We start from the raw sequence: 19,469 nt of genomic DNA on the forward strand, positions 1-19,469 counted from the left end.
CTTCCTCTTCCTCACAGATTACTCAGGGTCCACCACATCGGCATTCGTGCATTTATGTAACAGATATGAATGAGTGTCTACCACCTGTCCGTTAGGTATTTCCAGGCATTAGAGACCTACGTCAGAAAACAGCACAAAGATCCTGGCCTTTGCCCGTCCTGCTTTCTAAGGGGCAACAGCTAATCCTTCGGTGAGACTTACTAGGTTCCAAGTGCTGACCGGAGCACATTCCAAAGATGTTCACAACAGCCTCATCAAAAGCTATTATTACCATCTAGACTTTTTCTTTTTTTACAGCAGAGAGAACCTCAAAGAGCTTAAGTGACTTGCCACACAGCTAACAAGTGATGAAAATTAAATTTGCACCTGATGGTCTCACCTCAGAGTCTGACTTCCCAACTGCCACATCGGGCTGCCTCTAGCCAGGGAGGGAGAAACAAAATATCTGGGAGAGAGAGATTAAAGCTGTGGGACAAGCACAATTTATTTACAGGCTGTTGGATTAGCGTGGAGAAAAGTGGTTGACAGAGAGCTTTCCCTTACTCCTTTCGGGACTCGGTGACTTTTTTCCAAAGGAGTCTTAAACCTGTCTTTAAAAACATTTTTTTTTCCATTTGGTTTCCCTTCTTTTATCAGCCTGCATGTACTTTTTAATTCTCAAGGGTTTGAATTGGGTGAAACACGAGGTCAGCTTTCTTCCTGCTTTGTCCACATGGTCCTACGCTCCTAACCTCATATTCTTAACATTGTTTGGAAATGAGAGTGCCATACGAGTAAATCACACAGTAACTGTGTGTGCGAGGCCAGAGGCTTACTGTTCATTTTTTCCTCTGTAAAATGGAGGCAATTATGCTCACCCAGTCCGTGGCCATGTTGAGACTGGGCGACATAATGTCTATTAAGCATTGGCACCCAGCACAGTGCCTGGCACAACACAGGTCCCAGCCTCCTTTCTTCTACTTCCTAAGGAAGGAACTAGACTATACTCTTGCCTGCTTTTTGAACAGAATTCACTTGATGAAATTTAAGGGGTTTTGATATCCCAGGGGTTGTGAGTATAAGTTGGGAGCATACTGGGCTGGGGCTCTGAAGCTTAGAGCTCTTTCTTGGTAGACTGCTGTTATAGGCTGAAGTGTGTTCCCCTCAAATTCATATGTTGAGGCCCTAACCCCTGGTACTTCAGAATGTGACTGTATTTGGAGATAGGGTCTTTTAAAGGGTAATTATATTAAATTGAGTTCGTGAGGGTGGCCCTAATCCAATATGACTAGTGTCCTTATAAGGAGTGGAGATTAGGACACACTCCTGTACAGAGAAAAGACCATGAAGACACATGGAAATGGTGGCCACCTACAAGCCTAGGAACTAGGCCTCGGACAAACCAACCCTGCCAACAGCTTGATCTCAGATTTCTAGCCCCCCAGAACTGTGGGAAAGTAAATTTCTGTTGTTCAAGCCACTCCATCTGTGATACTTTGTAATGGCGGCCTGAGCTGACCAAGACAACCAGGAAGTGCTAAGGCCTGGAGGCACCTAAGTAGTCTGCAGACAAAATGCTCAGCTGGGACGTCAGCAGGGAGAAGGGAGAGGAGGAGAGAAATGAAAATCCTAACACCTGTAAACCGCATAGAAAGGAAAAAACCACGTTCATTGCATTCCTACTCTATGCCCAGTATTATACTAAGCACTTTCACCTCTGCTGACTTAATGTCTATGGCCTGAATGTTGCATTCCCTCCCCCAAGTTCATGTATCAAAATGCTAAACCCTAAAATGTCCGTTATGAGGGCAATCGGGAACACAAGACTAGGAATAAGAACACTTGGCCCTCATCCTGACACTGCCAGTAATTCCAGACGATCAAACTTCTGAGCACCAGAATCCTCCCTGATAAAATGGGGATAATTATACCCATGGTGATGACCTCATCACATGGTCACAAAGTTCACTAATAAAGATAAAGCGAGCATTTTGAGCCCTTACTATGTGCTAGGCACTCTTTTCACGGCTTTATTGATATCAATCCTCATGGCCGCTCCCTGACGCAGGTAATGTTAAAACCACAAGGCCAATGTAGAGTTGTAATTATTAATAAAAAATAAACAAAGCCTAATAAAAAAACACGTTCACACAGGCGTGCTAAACTCTCACATGAATCCTTCTAATTAATTCAGTGACAATGACACTGAGTAATTTGTTTAACATGCTCAAAGTGGCAGAATGCGAAACATTAATTCTTAGACGTGATGTCTGTCAGCAATCCAAGAATAATGAAGACCAATTTATTTAGAAATTGAAACATGGAACAAGCTACCATATAATTTGGTGGAGGAGGAATATGTTATGAGCCAAAAGAGGAGTTTCAGCTCCTATAAACTTTCCAACTTAAAAAAAATTATTAGGTAATGTTTATCTTTAAATACTACAGAATAGAACCTTTCAGTTACTATCCTTTCATGAACCCAAGTGTGGTGCTATTTCTTGAACATTCTTGATTCCCACCGATTCCCACCCTACACGGAGGGGAGAAGACTCTTCCTTCAGCCCCACCAGGGCCTGGTATATTTCCATGTTTAGAAAACTGAGCAGTCATCTGATGGAGGGGAAAGAACTCTGGTTCCAGGATTTACTGATCATTTTAGACACATTACTGCAATTAAAAATGTTCAATAATGGTGATAGCATCTTTCTTTATTTCATAGTTAGAAATAGATTTCTAAAAATGACCATTAAAATTGTGCATCCTTGGGGGCACCTGGGTGGCTCAGTGGGTTAGGTGTCTGCCTTCAGCTCAGGTCATGATATCAGGGTCCTGGGATCGAGCCCCACATTGGGCTTCCTGCTCAGAAGGGAGTCTGCTTTTCTCTCTCTCTCTCTCCTTCTGCTCCGCCCCACCACTCCTTCTCTCTTTCAAATAAATAAATAAATCTTTAAAAAAAATTTTTTTAATTGTACAACCCCGAAAACCTATCCCAATAAAAAGATAAAATTCTTCACACTGCAAACACATAACCAAGTGTTTCTGCGTAGCACTGTGGTCACTTAATATTTGCTGAACAAATGAATGTCCAAGGACACTAAGAAATGATGCCATTTTCAAAAGGGTAAGGAGGCTTCTCACTAACCTAATAGGAATCCCCATCCCACAACTTAGTAACCATCTATTACGGTGGAATTTATTTAAGTCTTTTTATAAAACTATTTATGCTTTCCATTCCAGGGTAATCAATTTCAAAGTTTTAATCCCTGTTGCATGTGCATGGGTGTTTTTTTTTTTTTTAAAAAAAATTTCCTTTTACTTGAACTAAACTTACCCCTTATAGGTTTTCATTAATATGCCAATATGCATGGAGCTTTCCACAAAGGGAATAGAGATAGGAATATTTCAATGTCTTAGGGAAAAATGGACATTTTGAGTAGCTAAGCCCCTCATGGAATAGAAAGACTCTACAAAATGCTGAGCAAGGGGCTAGAAGCCACACTTCAAACGTGGCATGCTGCCAGGACAGGTCAGTCACATTGTCTGCCATGGCCAACATCCCCTTCGATTTAAAACTGCCTTTCACACCTTACCCAACCCTGGCAGGGTTCACAACCCTGGGCCTGTTTTCTTTCTGTGTGGGGCAGAGCCTGGCTGAAAGAGCCCTTGACTTATGGCAGCCCCTGCACATACATGCCTATAGGCTATTCAGTGAGATCAGAGGCACGAGATCTTACCCAACTCAAGTGACATAATCAGTGAAAGCCAAGCAGAATGGCTCCCTCCAAGATTTAAACTAGAGCTGAAGTTTTCAAACTCGATTTGTGACACGGAATACTTTGTTCAAATGGAACTCACCTCAATGTCAATGTGTAAAACAGAGCAATGTGGGCTGTTCTGGCTAAAAGGCTGCCAAGTCTGGGGTATTTCCTGGTTCTCCCATTCGGTTCTCCCACGTACACCCTCCGTATTTCCAAGACTATTTCCATGGAATTCCTAGACCAAAGGTGAACAATCCCCAACACTAGAAGACGCTGAGGCAACTGGCCGACCAGGAACGAGAGGGGAGTGGGGAGGCCAGCACAGCGAAGCTGGGAGGTGAGGAGAAAGAGGGGGCAAATGAGGGACAGCAAGAGAGGACTGTCCCTGGAGTGCTTTGGTTCCTCAGGTTTTCCAGTTCTTCTCCCACGCGATGCCCGTCTTAATAATAACAGAACAGTACCAATCCCTTCAGGGGCCTGAAGAAGCCTCACTTCTCTGAATCCAGAAGAAGCACACCTCCTCGGGCTCTAAGGAGGCCTTCCAAACTTCCTCACCTCTGTCTCATCTCCCAACCACAGACGCACCCGCCTCGAAGTCTGGACGCACTGGACCCTTCCCATGCCCTGCGCGTGCCATCACCTCCCATGCCTCTGCTCAAGACAGAGACCCTCCTTCTGCCTTAAATAATTCAAAACATCGTCTCTGCTCTTCAGCGTAAAAGGCACCTCCTCTGTGAATGTTCCCCCAGCCTTCGAAAGCCAGAGCACCTTCTTTCCTCTCTCCTGTGCTGCTTTAGCGCCATGAGTGAAACATTCATCCCACTGTAGGACAGTTAGATGAGGAACAGGATACTTAGGGAGAGTTGCTTCTTTGTTGGTGTAATTCTAGTGCCTAGCACATAGTAGGGGACAGGTTCTCATTGGTGTGAAAAATCAATTAGTTCATACAATGCACTCAGTACCAAGAAGGCATAGGGCAGAACAGTCTACTGACTAACAGTCCAAATCGATCCACACTGAACCACTGGGGAAAATAACCATTTCTATTTTAGCTGCATTTTCAATACCACTGGCTAAGGAATTTAAATATGAAAACCACCTTCCCGTCCTTCATCTCAGACAGTTGGTTCACAGGCTTTAGATTCAAGGTGATTTTGTCATATTCTATTCCTGTCCAGCTAACCAGCTGCTGGGCTTACATCAGACAATTTCCTCTTCTAGCCCTAGGAGAACAAACATTACTGAGAGCAGGGTGTTAATAATCCCTGCAAAATTACCCTCCATCTGATAAGAAATGCAGAAATTGTTTTTCGAAAAATAGCTTGCAGAGAACTGCACAGGTTGTGGGGCCCAGGGAACAAAGGGGGGACAGAAAGCACATATTCTCATTTAAAAACAGCGTCATAAATCTCAGCCAAAGTAAACAGTTTAATTAAAAAACACAGCAAGCCAAACAGTAGGGCTGACAGTGTGAGCCTCGTGATTTGGGCAACAGCACTGACATGGATGTGCTGTCAACCAAGCTGTTGTCTTTCCCAGATGTTCAGTCAATATCTGTCCTCGGGGATCAGAGAACTCAGAGAGATGACTCTTGATCACCTACCCCTGAAAGGACCTGAGTCTAAAAGGGGTGAGAAAAAAAGACAGGAATAAATGAAATCTAACCTACTGCATTTTCTTTTAGTGTTGAATTGACTTTACGATTAAAATTTTATTTTTTTATTATAATAATATTTTTTATTATATTATGTTAGTCACCATACAGTACATCCCTGGTTTCTGATGTAAAGTTCGATGATTCATTAGTTGCGTATAACACCCAGTGCACCATGCAATACGTGCCCTCCTCACTACCCATCACCAGCCTATCCCATTCCCCCACCCCCCTCCCCTCTGAAGTCCTCAGTTTGTTTAAATGATGCAAATAATACGTGCTCGTGGTAGATAAAAAGAAACTCAAATAGGTCTAACATGAAGCTGGGTACAGATCATGAATTGGTAACTGTCGAAGCCAGAAGACAGCTGCATGGGGGTTACGCCTATATTTACTTTGGGGTATATTCAAAATTTTCCTTGACCCCCACTTTTCAAAAGAAGCCAATGTTAGTAGTTGCTTATGTATTCTTGCAAAAATCTCCTATATACACATGCATGGCTATGTTTATGTACATTTCTATGTGAAATAGGATCATAATACACATTTCAGGTACTTTTGCTTCAGGAAGATGCTTGAATTCTCCCAACCTGATCATAACAACAGAAAAAATACACACAGTGATAGGAAGGAAAGAGCATAAAACAGGTTAATGCCAATAGAGTACACGTGATTCTGGAGAGCCAGAAGGAGTTGGTGTCAGATCACACACACACACACACACACACACACACACACACACACACACTGCATGCACACTATGCAGAAAGGTGCAGTGACCACCTTCAATGACAGTGATGGCAAATGTTCCACCAGCAAGACCCCTTTGCAAGGCTCTGAGAATCAGGAACAAAGGGAGAGCCATCAGTTCTACCTAGAGCCCTTCCAGGCCACATGTCAGGTCAGTGCAAGCACAGTCCTCTAAGCTGTGTGTCTTGTCACCACACAACTGAGATGGGAAGCACACCCATGAGGGAAGCATGCTTGATTCCAAGTCCTACATATCATGCACTATATTTGAGATCTTGACGATGGCGTATTAGCAGAAACAATAACAGTTATTTCACATTTGAACAGAGCCATACCCTATCAGAGCTGAGCCTAATGATATTCCTGTGATTAGGAAGGCACTATCATATTCATTTGACAGATAAGGAAGCAAGTTCAGAAAAATTAAAGGGACATGCTCAAGTCACAATTTGATCAGGAGCAGTCAGAATTGAACCCAGATCTTCTGATTTCTACGTTTAGAAAGCGTTCCATAACACCACATTTTAAATGCCAGAAGCATCTGTCTTCTGCCTATTTTATGCTCATGTAGACTAAGGAAGAGAAAACGCCAAGTGTCATGGAAAGGTGAAAACTTACGCAATTTATATATCCTACAGATACTGCTACCAATATAAATACAAATGGGGCTCACAGAAGTGCCCACAAAAGAAGTCATCACACTGTCTTCATGTCTGTATTGAGCCAATGTTGTATAATTAAGATGCCACTCCTGGGGTGCTGGGGGGGCAGGAAATGGAGCTGGTGATTTACACCATCCCAGAGAGTAGGCATCAGTTCATAGGGGACCTACAACAAACCCTTTTAATGACATGTGCCTAAGAGCTCACGAGGCCCTTTTAAATCTTTCACCTCATCTGGGAGATAAGAGGTAAATACAGGGTCAAGACGGGAAGGTCCCTATGTCGGTCTTCCTTACCTCATTAGACCTGAGATTTTCACTGAGTTCTTCCTCCTAGGCTTTTTCCTATGAGGTCTCCTGTTCTAAAGGAACAAAGAGCAATTGCATCAACATCCCCAGCTCTGATCTCTTTCTCTGATAAGTCAGAAGTTCTTCCTGCCTGCAAAGCGCCTTTCCAAGAAGCTCCAAGACTTTTTTTTTCAAATAGGTCATTATTTGTTTACACCACACCCAGGCGTATCAGGCCTCTAACTGCCATTTTACATGTGAAGAAACAAGCCCAGAATGGTCCATGGAACTCACTGAGCACACAGAGTGACTCACAGGACCGGTACTGGTTACTGAGTCCACGGAATAGGTAGCAGCGTGTGGGGGATAAGAAAGTATAGCTTTCAGGTAGGAATAGGGACTCTGGTGCATTAGTCAGCAAATGAACTTCCTGCTCTCCTCATTCACGATTTGTCCTTCATTCAGAGCAGAGCTGTGGAGCCAGACAGACTGGGGTTCAAATCCAAGCTCCATCCATTATTCGCTGTGTAACTTTGGACAAAGCATTCAACTTCTCAGTACCTCAACTTTCTCATCTATAAAATGGGCATAATAATGCATGTCTCATACTGTGAGGATTAAATGAGAAAACTCTATGTAAAGTGCTTAATAAGCTCTCAGTAAACGCCAATCCTTATTGCTGTTATTATTACTATTATGTGATATATTTCATCATCAGATTTCGCCAAAAGCACCCTCAAGAAGCCACTAAGTATGTATTTCAGTTACTTTTTAGAACAAATCCAGGCAGTCCTCAAGTTGCTGACCATTGTTTTCCAGTATGGGTGCAGGCTTTTGCATTACATTTGCTTAATATCTCTGGGAGTGAATCAGGGAACAACTGGGGTGAATTAGCGATTTTATCTAAGTCTAGTTAAGCTAGACTTAACTGTTCTTCATTCAAGGACGAGAAAGAGCTCCGCATGTGGGGTGGCAGGTAAACACAGAGGAAACCAAACGTGAGAGAGCGCTCAGTCACTCCCTTAAAACACACGGAGGCCTCCCTTCCCGTGAGGTCTACTAGAACTAATCTCACCCTTTCTGTGGCCTCAACCAAACTGATAACTAACTGACTTGTTTTAACAGGAAACAACCTTCAGGCTATCCAGTCCAAGCCCTCCCTGACATCACTGTTGGGCAGATGGGAAAGCTGATACTTAGAAGTTAGGTGACTTGCCCACGTTCAACCCACTGGAATGTCAACTTTGGCCTCCTGACTTGAACCAGACTCTGCTGAACTCCACTGTGGGATGGCCTGGAAACAGTGACTGATGCCACTCTAGCCCTTTCCTGAGGAGTGGTCCACTGATGGGCGAGCTGGCCTAGACTCTGTCTGTGACAGCCTCTCAAGTCACCTGTTGTCACACCCAGCCTGTATGCCCTCTTGAGAAAGACACTGCATTCCAACAGCACATTTAGTGTTGGAAACTGAAAACTTCTCAGAGAAGAAACCGTCTCAGGGCCTATTTTATACATACACAGAGAGAGAGAGAGAGAGAGAGATGAATTACAAAGATCATGAAATAATAACTAAATATTGTTCACTGGACCCCCGAGTGGAATCTACAGAATACCAGCCAGGTGCTCTGTGGACTGGGGGTGGGGGCAGATAACAGAGATTGAGAGATTCAGGTTAGAGAAGGTGAGGGCAGTGATGCTCAAAGAAAGCCTTCACTGACATCACCGGAGGGCTTGGTAACCACAGAGCGCTGGCCCCCACCTGCTAAGTTTGTAATTCAGTAGGTCTGGAGGTGGGCCCAAGAATCTGCATTTTTTCAGGTTTTTTTATTTACTCATTTGAGAGACAGAGAGTGAGAGCATGAGCAGGGGGGAGGGTGAGAGGGAGAGGATGCAGCAGACTCCCCGCTGAGCAGGGAGCCCAATGTGGGGCTGGATCCCAGGACCCCTGGATCATGACCTGAGCCGAAGGCAGACACTTCACTGACTGAGCCACCCAGGCGCCCCAAGAATCTGTGTTTCTAACAAAGGTCCAGGTGACGCTAATGCTGTTCTTCAGGGAGCACACTTTGCAAACCACCTGGGGTGGAGTGAAATAGAGCCAACATTGTGTTGCGGAATCCAAAGAAGAGAGTAAGGGGAGGAGGCAGGGGGAGAGTGACCGTGAGGTGAGCCCTGAGCCAGCAGCCTTCCAGGGCCCCGTGTGGGCCAGGTGGGACATACTCGCAGGGAGTCTGTTTCCAGGCACTGGAGTGTCCCCCCCAGGGAATCGGGAACCCATGAGTCTACAGCCCACATCTTGCCAAAAACCCATAAAAGGCTGAGAAGTGAACTAGCTCCCAGTTCAACCTATGGTGTGATTCTTAGGGCCCCTTCTTCCTTTAAATGTCTCCCCTCCTGCTCACTGATGCTCCTTCCTCCCTAACGAGGAGCACAGCTGTTCATCCAATACAAAGGCATAAAAGCCTTTTTCTTTTTTTAAGACAGGTCTTTGGCTGAGGAACAGGTGACAAGCTGACTCATATTAAAAGGAACCGGTTAAGCAGCCAGTCTCAATGGTGGCATGGTATCTCTTCCCATTTTGATTGAGAGGAAGTGTAAGTAGGAAGCTGCATGACGACTTTGAAGGAAGAAGAGGAAAGAACTGGTCTGGCTGGTGGGAAGGATGCTCAAAGCGGAAGCCAGACTCAGGAAGCAGACCTCACAGTCCTCACAGGCTGGGGGGAGGAACAGATGCCAAGTACTGTGCTGGCCCGGGGAGGAGTCAGGCCACCTGTAGCGTGTGCCGTTTCTGTCCAGGTAATGTGGCCCCGGCGGGGAGGACTCTTAACCGAATTAGGATCTGAGCTTCCTAATCAGAAACGTGAGGAAACCGATGAGATGATTTCTAAAAATCTCTTTCAACTCTAACTTCTCTGTTTTTTATGGACACCCTGAAGAGCCCCCAGGGTAAATCCTCACTCGCAACATCAAAATAGAACAGGCCGTTCGGGGCACATTTTGTACTAAAAAGAGTTACCGCAAACCACACGGCCCGGGAGCACAAAACAGCAATTTCATTTCCTCTGAGCTTCCAAACAAGGGTGAACATATCAAAGTGAATCTTGTGCTAAGCGGGCTCTACACACAGCGTCTAGGGTCACAGTCACCTATATTCAGCTCACGGGACAGACGCCGAAGCTGTCGGAGTGCCAGAGGCTTTGGGCGTGCAGGTCTAGGACATGAGAATACAACATTTCTCTGGGTTTCAAAGTACTTCGAGCGCCTCAAAAGTATTATCAGGGGAGGGGGTGCCTGGGGGGGCTCTGTCAGTTAAGCGTCTGATGCTTGATTTCAGCTAAGGTCATGATCTCAGGGTAGTGAGATTGAGCCCTGCATCGGGCTCTGCGCTGAGCGGGGAGTCTGCTTAAGATGCTCTCTCTCTCAGGGCGCCTGGGTGGCTCAGTCGTTAAGCGTCCACTTTTGGCTCAGGTCATGATCCCAGGGTCCTGGGATGGAGTCCCGCGTTGGGATCCCTGCTCAGGGGGGAGCCTGCTTTTCCCTCTCTCTCTCTGCCCTTCTCCCTTGCTCCTGCTCTCTCTGCCTCTCTCTCTCAAATAAATAACTAGAATCTTAAAAAAAAAAAAAAATAGATGCTCTCTCTCCCCCTCTGCCCCTCCCCCCACTCACACGTGCTCGCTCACTCTCACGAATAAATAAATCTTTTTTTAAAAAGTGTTATCAGGGATATCTGCAGCTATTGTGAAGGCTGCTTTCAGCTAAGGGGCTTCTAAAAGATTTCTCATCCAATATACATTTATTGAGCCCCAACTGCATACCAGGCATAGCTGGAACAATTGCTCAGGGTAAACTAGTTTTTGTAGTTCAAGACCATGTAACTGAAACCAGCGTCATCTCTTCAAAATGAAAATGTTGTATTCTATGTATGTTGTATTCTATGTATGTTGTATTCTATGTATGTGCGCACACGCGCGCACACACACACACACACACACACCAACGTCTCCATAATATGTTAAAGCTGCATCTATCCAATTATTTTCCTCTCCCTTTATTTCCTCTGTTTTAGCCCACATGTATCACCTTCATTTCTGCCTCTGTCCCTATATGTATCCTATTTCTTTTGCAGAATATGCTCCGTCGTTTTTCCTATCCATCCAGTAAAGTCTAACTCAACTCCACCTTCCTCCATGATGTCTTCTCTCATCTAACCAGATCCGATCTCATTTCCCTGACTCCACTATGATCTATTTTCTACAGGCTCCTGTTTATCCACATATTATTATTTTCTTCTTATTTGCATTAATGCTCTTCAACTACACTACAAATTCTATGCTTATAGAACTATTTCATCTCTCTTGCATATGTCCCAGAGCATCTGGGACAGGGCTAATGGTAAATGATACTCCGTATAAGGGTCTGGGTTCCCATCTTTGTTTTCAGCTAGACAGAAAGACACATCAGCACAGTACAGAATGCAAAACTTGCATCTCTAGTCTTGGGCCCTTTAGTGGCTATGTAGCCATCCAGGTTGCAAATACTCAGCAGTACTTCAAAGCATTTCTGCTATTTCCTTTCTATTAATATGAAAGAATATTTGGACCACATATGTGTGTGTTTGGTTTCCCCCAGATAAGTAACGTTCAATGACTCTTCCTTCAGAAACAGCCCACACCCGGGCGCCTGGGTGGCTCAGTTGACTAAGCATCCGACTCTTGATCTCAGCTCAGGTCTTGATCTCAGGGTCATGAGTAGCTGGGTGTGGAGCCTACTTAGAAAAAAAAAGAGGGGCCCAATAGCTGCCTACTACAACCTCCTTGTACTTTTTGAAAGCTGTAGCGTATATATTGATCTCTCAAAAAAGAAATCAATTAAAAAATCAGAATTACAGTCTGGGAGTTAAGATGGCGGAGGAGTAGGGGACCCCTTTTTCAGCCGGTCCCCTGAGTCGAGCTGGATAGGTACCAGACCAGCCTGAACATCCACGGAATCAGCCTGAGACGCAGGAAGATACATCTGGATCTCTACAAATGAACATCTCCAGTGCTGACTATTGAGGTACGAAGTGGGGAGCCGTGAAACCGCGCACAGATATCGGAAGATAAACGGAAGGGGGAGGGAGCCGCTGCATTCGGGCGCCCGGAAGCGGTAGCCACCTGCACGGGGGAGCGGGCGGACTCGTGGACCGGCACCCGCGAGAGCAGACTGAGACCTTGAGCCGGGAATGCACGCCACCAGACTGAAACGGAGCTCCGGTGTGCTCACTGGATCCAGACTGAGACCGGGAGCTCCAGAGCGCGCAGGGGCGGCTGGCGGCTGGTGGTGTTAGAAACACAGACAGAGACACGCCGGCCCTGGAAGTGAGGGCTGGGACGCAGGGTGTGGGGCGCACATCCCAGGACGCTGCAGGGTTGAGCAGCACCAACAGTAACAGAGTTAAAGTGGCCAGAACATCAGTGGAGAACGGTCCACGATCCCTCTGTTCTGAGACACAGGCTGAGATTCGGCCGCTGCTGCTCTGACTCTCAGAAGAGGCACAGCAAACCGCCAGAGAACAAAAGCCTGGAAATACCGGCTCACAGTGTGCCCATCCCCATACACGCTTGCAGGGGACACAGAGACTCTACCCAAACAGGGTTGCCTGAGTATCGGCGCGGCAGGCCCCTCCCCCAGAAGGCAGGCTGAAAAATCAAGAAGCCCACATCCCTAAGATCCCTATAAAACAAGGGCGCACGGCCTGGGTCCCGGTCAATAATTTGGGCTCTGGACAACCCCGCAACCTCTCCTCATCAGAATGACAAGAAGGAGAAATCCCCCCCAGCAAAGAAAAGACATTAGTTCTGCCACAGAACTAATGGATATGGATATAACCAAATTATCAGAAATGGAATTCAGAGTAACAATGGTCAAGATGATGTGTAGACTTGAAAAAAGTATTAACGAAAATGTTAATGAGAATATCGAATCTCTAAGGGCAGAAATGAGAGTGAATCTGGCAGAAATTAAAAATTCTATGAGCCAAATGCAGTCAAAACTAAAGGCTCTGACGGCCAGGGTGAATGAGGCAGAAGAACATATCAGCGAAGTGGAGGATGGGTTAGTAGAAGAGAAAGCTAAAATAGAATCTGGACTCAAAGAAATCCATTCTCATGAATGTAGGTTACAGGAGATTACTGACTCAATGAAACGTTCCAATGTCAGAATCATCGGCATCCCCGAGGGGGTGGAGAAAAACAGAGGTCTAGAAGAGATACTTGAACAAATTGTAGCTGACAACTTCCCTAATCTAGCAAAGGAAACAAACATTCGTGTCCAAGAGGCAGAGAGGACCCCTCCCAGGCTCTACCACAACAAACCTACATCACGTCACGTCGTAGTGCATTCGCAAATATTAGATCCAAGGATACAGTATTGAAAGCGGCCAGGGCAAAGAAATTTCTCACGTAGCAAGGCAAAGGTATCAGAATTACGTCAGACCTGTCTACACAGACCTGGAATGAGAGAAAGGGTTGGGAGGGCATTTTTAAAGCTCTTTCAGAGAAAAACATGCAGCCAAGGATCCTTTACCCAGCAAGGCTGTCATTCAGAATTGATGGAGAAATAAAGACCTTCGAGAATCGCCAGTCATTGACCAATTTCGTAACCACGAAACCAGTCCTACAGAAGATATTAAGGGGGGTTCTATAAAAGTAAAAAGGCCCCAAGAGTGATACAGAACAGAAAGTCACAATCTATAGAAACAAAGACTTTACTGGCAACATGGCATCATTAAAATCATATCTCTCAATAATCAGTCTCAATGTAAATGGCCTAAATGCTCCCATAAATGACACAGGGTTGCAGATTGGATAAAAAGACATGACCCATCCATTTGCTGTCTACAAGAGACTCATTTTGAACCTAAAGACACATTCAGACTGAAAGTAAAGGGATGGAATACCATCTTTCACGCCAATGGACCTCAAAAGAAAGCTGGGGTAGCAATTCTCATAGCAGACAGATTGGATTTTAAACTAAAGACTATAGTTAGAGACACAGAAGGGCACTATATTATTCTTAAAGGATGTATCCAACAAGTGGCTATGACAATTATAAATATATATGCCCCCAACAGGGGAGCAGCAAGATACACAAGCCAACTCTTAACCAGAATAAAGAGACATATAGATAAAAATACGTTAATAGTAGGGGACCTCAACACTCCACTATCAGAAATAGACAGAGCACCCATGCAGAAAATTGACAAAGAAACAAGGGCGTTGAATGCCATACTTGATGAGTTGGACCTCATAGATATATATATATATAGAACACTACACCCCAGAAACAAAGAGTACTCATTCTATTCTAATGCCCGTGGAACATTCTCAAGAACAGACTATGTTCTGGGACACAAAACAGGTCTCAACCAATACCAAAAGACTGAAATTATTCCCTGCATATTCTCAGACCACAACGCTTTGAAATTGGAACTCAACCACAAGGAAAAATTTGGAAGAAACTCAAACACTTGGAGACTAAGAACCATCCTTCTCAGGGATGATTCGATAAACGAGGAAATCAAAAATCAATTTAAACAATTTATGGAGACCAACGAGAATGAAAACACAATGGTCCAAAACCTATGGGATACTGCAAAGGCAGAACTAAGGGGGAAATACATAGCCATCCAAGCCTCACTCAAAAGAACAGAAACATCTAAAATGCAGTTTTTATATTCTCACCTCAAGAAGCTGGAACAGCAACAGAGGGACAGGCCTAATCCACTCACTAGGAAGCGGTTGACCAAGATTAGAGCAGAAATCAATGAATTCGAAACCAGGAGTACAGTAGAGCAGATCAACAGAACTAGAAGCTGGTTCTTTGAATGAATAAATAAGATCAATAAGCCACTGGCAAGACTTATCCAAAAGAATAGAGAAAGGACCCAAATTAATAAAATTATGAATGAAAAAGGAGAGGTCACAACCAACACCAATGAAATTGTAAGGATTATTAGAAACTTTTATCAACAGCTTTATGCCAATAAATTAAGCAATCTGGAAGAGATGGAGGCCTTCCTGGAAACCTATAAACTACCAAGACTGAAACAGGAAGAAATTGATTTTTTAAACAGGCCAATTAATTATGAAGAGATTGAAACAGTGATAAACAACCTTCCAAAAAACAAAACTCGAGGCCCAGACAGTTTTCCTGGGGAATTCTACCAAACATTCAAAGAAGAAATAATACCTATTCTTCTAAAGCTATTTCAAAAAATAGAAACAGAAGGAAAGCTACCAAACTCATTCTATGAGGCCAATATTACCTTAATCTCCAAACCAGGCAAAGACCCCATCAAAAAGGAGAATTACAGACCAATTTCCCTAATGAATATGGAAGCCAAAATCCTCAACAAGATCCTGGCTAATAGAATCCAACAATACATTAAAAGGATTATCCATCATGACCAAGTGGGATTCATCCCTGGGATGCAAGGGTGGTTCAACTTTGCAAATCAATCAGTGTCATAGGTTTTATCCAGAAAGAAAAATTCAAAAATCATATGATTCTCTCAATAGATGCAGAAAAAGCATTTGACAAAATACAGCATCCTTTCCTGATTAAAACCTTTCAGAGAGTAGGGATAGAGGGTACATTCCTCAGTCTCATAAAAACCATCTATGAACAGCCTACAGCAAATATCATTCTCAATGGGGAAAAGCTGGAAGCCTTTCCCTTAAGATCAGGAACTCGACAAGGATGCCCATTCTCGCCACTATTATTCAACATAGTACTAGAAGTCCTTGCAACAGCAATCAGACAACAAAAAGGGATAAAAGGTATCCAAATCGGCAAAGAAGAAGTCAAAATGTCTCTCGTTGCAGATGACATGATACTCTATACGGAAAACCCAAAAGAATCCACTCCCAAACTATTAGAAGTTATAGAGCAATTCAGTAATGCGGCGGGATACAAAATCAATGCTCAGAAATCAGTTGCATTTCTATACACGAACAATGAGACTGAAGAAAGAGAAATTAGTGAATCCATCCCATTTACAATAGCACCAAAAACCATATGTTACCTTGGAATTAACTTTACCAGAGACGTAAAGGATCTATATTCAAAAACTATAAATCACTCTTGAAAGACATTGAGGAAGACACAAAAAGATGGAAAAATATTCCATGCTCATGGATCGGAAGAATTAACATAGTTAAAATGTCCATGCTACCCAGAGCAATCTACACTTTCAATGCTATCCAGATCAAAATACCAATGACATTTTTCAAAGAACTGGAACAAATAGTCCTTAAATTTGTATGGAACCAGAAAAGGCCCTGAATCGCCAAGGAACTGTTGAAAAGGAAAAATAAAGCTGGGTTGCATCACAATGCTGGATTTCGAGCTGTACTACAAAGCTGTGACCACAAAGACAGCATGGTACTGGCGCAAAAATAGACACACAGACCAACGGAACAGAATAGACAACCCAGAAATGGACCCTCGGCTCTTTGGGCAACTAATCTTTGATAAAGCAGGAAAAAACATCCAGTGGAAAAAAGACAGTCTCTTCAATAAATGGTGCTGGGAAAATTGGACAGCTACATGCAAAAGAATGAAACTTGACCACTCTCTCACACCATACACAAAAATAAACTCCAAATGGATGAAAGACCTCGATGTGAGACAGGAATCCATAAAAATCCTAGAGGAGAACATAGGCAGCAACCTCTACGACATCGGCCACAGCAACCTTTTTCATGACACATCTCCAAAGGCAAGAGAAACAAAAGATAAAATGAACTTGTGGGACTTCATCAAGATAAAAAGCTTCTGCACAGCCAAGGAAACAGTCAAAAAAGCTAAGAGGCAGCCCACGGAATGGGAGAATATATTTGCAAATGATACGAGAGATCAAAGACTGGTATCCAAGATCTACAAAGAACTTCTCAAACTCAATACACGAGAAACAAATAAACAAATCATAAAATTGGCAGAAGATATGAACAGACACTTTTCCAATGAAGACATACAAATGGCTAACAGACACATGAAAAAATGTTCAAAATCATCAGCCATCAGGGAAATTCAAATCAAAACCACACTAAGATACCACCTTACGCCAGTTAGAATGGCAAAAATTGACAAGGCAAGAAAGAACAATTGCTGGAGTGGATGTGGAGAAAGGGGATCCCTCCTACATTGTTGGTGGGAATGCAAGTTGGTACAGCCACTCTGGAAATCAGTGTGGAGGTCCCTTAAAAAGTTAAAAATTGAGCTACCCTATGATCCAGCCATTGCACTACTGGGTATTTACCCCAAAGATACAGACGTAGTGAAGAGAAGGGCCATATGCACCCCAATGTTCCTAGCAGCATTGTCCACAATAGCTAAATCATGGAAGGAACCGAGATGCCCTTCAACAGATGACTGGATTAAGAAGATGTGGTCCATATATACAATGGAATATTACTCAGCCATCAGAAAGAACTAGTTCTCAATATTTGCTGCAACATGGACGGCACTGAAGGAGATAATGCTAAGTGAAAAAAGTCAAGCAGAGAAAGACAATTATCATATGATTTCTCTCATCTATGGAACATAAGAACTAGGATGATCGGTAGGGGAAGAAAGGGATAAAGAAAGGGGGGTAATCAGAAGGGGGAATGAAGCATGAGAGACTATGGACTCTGAGAAACAAACTGAGGGCTTCAGAGGGGAGGGTGATAAGGGAATGGGATAAGCTGGTGATGGGTAGTAAGGAGGGCACGTATTGCATGGTGCACTGGGTGTTATACGCAACGAATCAGCGAACTTTACATCAAAAACCAGGGATGTACTGTATGGTGACTAACATAATATAATAAAAAAAAATTTAATAAAAATTTTTTAAAAATCAGAATTAAAAAAGAAAAAGAAAAAGAAAAAAAAAGAGCCCACACTGTTCTTCACAGACTGTGTATTGAGCAGGTGTCTGCCTTTAGCTCCAGCTCTGTCAAGGTCCAGGCAGGTCTGGACAGATGTGGCTCAGGCTGGTGGCCAGGGCTCTCCAGGAATCCACTGACAGCTGGGCAAAGGAGCCAGACCTCCAGAGAGGAGGGAAGTTGGGAGAAGGCTATGGTACCTGGTCAGCCCCAAAGACACGGAGCTGAGTTTGAAGGTGCTGTGTTCACTAAAGTTTTGTGAAGTGACGGGCCAGAGGCAGCCGTGCTGTGGTGAAAGGGTGACAAAGCACACATGAAAAGAGAATACTGAGAGTCTCAGGAGCAGTGATACAGACACAAATACACACACAAACACTGGGAAACAAGAAAGGTCACAAGAAGGGCTGTTGAGAAACATCCAAATGACTCCAAAATAAGCACTTTCAGGGGTTAGTAGTCGCTTTTAGGTACTCAACACAGTTACAACCAAATGTTTAGGCCACCTTTCATACCTGGGTATAGTGTAGACACCACATCCACTGGTATTGTGATTTCGTTTGTGACTAACAGAATGCAAGTAAAATGAAACTCTGGGAGAATGGATAAGTCATGGGGATAAAGGCACAGCATAGGGAATATAACCAATGATATTCTAACAGTGCTGCACGGTGACAGATGGTTACTACACTTGTGGTGAGCACTGCATAACGTGTTAACTTGTGGAATCACTAAGTGGGACACCTGAAACTACTGTCACACCGTGTGTCAGCTAGGCTCAAAAAAGAAAAAAAAAGTGAAACCCCGGGGGAAACTCAACCTAAAAATCTACATTTCACTTACAACAACGTAGAAAACAAAAAACACTTCTCAGGGCCACGTAAGAAAATTAGTATTTCACATACCTAATATCCCCCTCGGGAAAATCTTCACAGACCTGTCAGAGACCCAGCTAGTGAGAAGAAACTACTAGCAATCTAGTTATTGCCTTATTCCAGGTTTACATTTGCCCTTTCTTACCATCGCTCCTGTGACCCTTGCAGGAAATCAACACACTTAGAGCTAAATTTTCCAGACTACGTAGGTACCCATGTGGTCCCTGAAGACACCTGACATCTGCTTGTTCCTACTTCAGGAGGCTTTGGTGCATATAACCTCCTAGATGGAGACCCACACTTGCCTGGATTCCAGGTCACTCAGACTGGGGAGCAGAGAGAAGCAGAGGGACCGAAGCAGAAGCAAAAAGCCATGAGTAACAGCCAAGAAGGAATTACACCAAGTGCGAAAGAAAGACTCAAGGGGGTAACTCTGGAACCTCCAGGTTTCTATATATCTGAGTCCCACTGAGGTTCTGCATAGTAATAACGTCACATTGCATGTCCTTGGCACATTGTGGCTTATAAATCACTTCCATACACTCATTGCATTTGATTTTTACAAACAACCATGTGAGGTACTTGGGGGAGACATGA

General features: G+C 43.9%; 1 protein-coding gene across 2 annotated transcripts in view; it reads right to left on the reverse strand.

Moving 5' to 3' along the window:
- Positions 1 to 19,469, reverse strand: part of DEPTOR (DEP domain containing MTOR interacting protein) — a 134,474-nt gene that overhangs the window by 88,002 nt on the left and 27,003 nt on the right. The gene's annotated exons all lie outside the window — the stretch shown is intronic.

Source organism: Ursus americanus, chromosome 9 (genome assembly GCF_024610735.1).
Source record: "Ursus americanus isolate L20-20 chromosome 9, mUrsAme1.1.p, whole genome shotgun sequence".
Classification (NCBI taxonomy): Eukaryota; Metazoa; Chordata; class Mammalia; order Carnivora; family Ursidae; genus Ursus; species Ursus americanus.